We start from the raw sequence: 1,268 nt of genomic DNA, 5'->3' as shown, positions 1-1,268 counted from the left end.
GGCAGTGGACACGCAGCCTTCACTATGGCTTGAGGATGCAGCTGGTCAGGGTGCCACCAGCCCCTCACTGGTGTGCACCATGTAGGTGCACTGGCTGCAGCAGCTGTAGGCCACGGCCAGAATCCACGTAAGCCACTGGGTCCAGACTATGGAGCCAGAAGCAAACTGCGATAAAGGCTGTGCTGACATATGTTGGTGGAGTGCCATGAGTAGATGCAGCAGGGTGCATGGCTGGTGACCATATAGCACCTTGGCCACACTCTGATTCCCTACCAGCATAATCCTGTAGGAGCTCAAGAAGCATATCTTGTCAACATCTGTGGAGTCAGTAACGTATTTCCTCATTTGAACCTTGAACATGCAGATAAGGTGTTCCACCTCATCGTTAGATTGGAGGTGAACAGGAGGACCTGTCATGTGATGGATGCCTTGATGGGTGCAGAAATTGCAGAAGGTCTGAGACACAAATCGAGGACTGTTATCCGTCAAATGCATATAAGGCAATTCTTCAATAGAAATTTTTTTTAGAGAGGGCCGGAATCATAGCTGTGGCTGACGTCGAAGGACAGTAGTCAACAAATGGAAATTTAGAGAAAGCTTTGAAATCAACAACCAGTAAGAATTTTGGAAGGGTCCTGCCAAAGCTAGACAGACACATTATTATGGGCACTGTGGTGTGGGCTACCTATTGGGTAGCACACAGAGAGCAGGCAATAATAAGAAACACAATGTCACTACCGATGCCAGGTGAAAACACGAGCTGATGGGCCAGTGTCTTAGTACCGAAGACCGCCCAATGCTGATGTAGCAGCTGAAGCATGTCCTGCTGTAGGGCGGCTGGGCTCACAACCCTGGGTGATAGCCCATTCGTAGCTAAGAGAACAATACCATCAAATACCAAAAGGTGGTGACAAAGGTCAAAATAGTTACAGAAAGGATCAAAAGCCCTGCCTGGCGGAGTCCTTTCTGGCCAGCCATATTGAATGAGGCAAACAGCCTGATGCAAAACCGGATCAGCAGGAAAAGAAGGTGCAATCTGGGAACCTGTAATATGAAACCTTTCCACTGTATGTTGTGCCACAACATCTAAATGAACACAAAGTGGGCATGTTGAGTCGCAAATTGACACAATAAAAATACTGCTAAGTACGTGAAAAATCGGGCCAAAAAGCATTCTTCTTAGATAGGCAACATACTTACACATGCATGCATGCACAACTCACACACACATGACCACTGTCTCTGGTCACCGTGGCTGACTATGAGCA

The sequence above is a fragment of the Schistocerca cancellata genome, chromosome 2, assembly GCF_023864275.1.
Source record: "Schistocerca cancellata isolate TAMUIC-IGC-003103 chromosome 2, iqSchCanc2.1, whole genome shotgun sequence".
Classification (NCBI taxonomy): domain Eukaryota; kingdom Metazoa; phylum Arthropoda; class Insecta; order Orthoptera; family Acrididae; genus Schistocerca; species Schistocerca cancellata.
The sequence above is the reverse complement of the archived record's forward strand: the minus strand, read 5'-3'. Positions refer to the sequence as shown.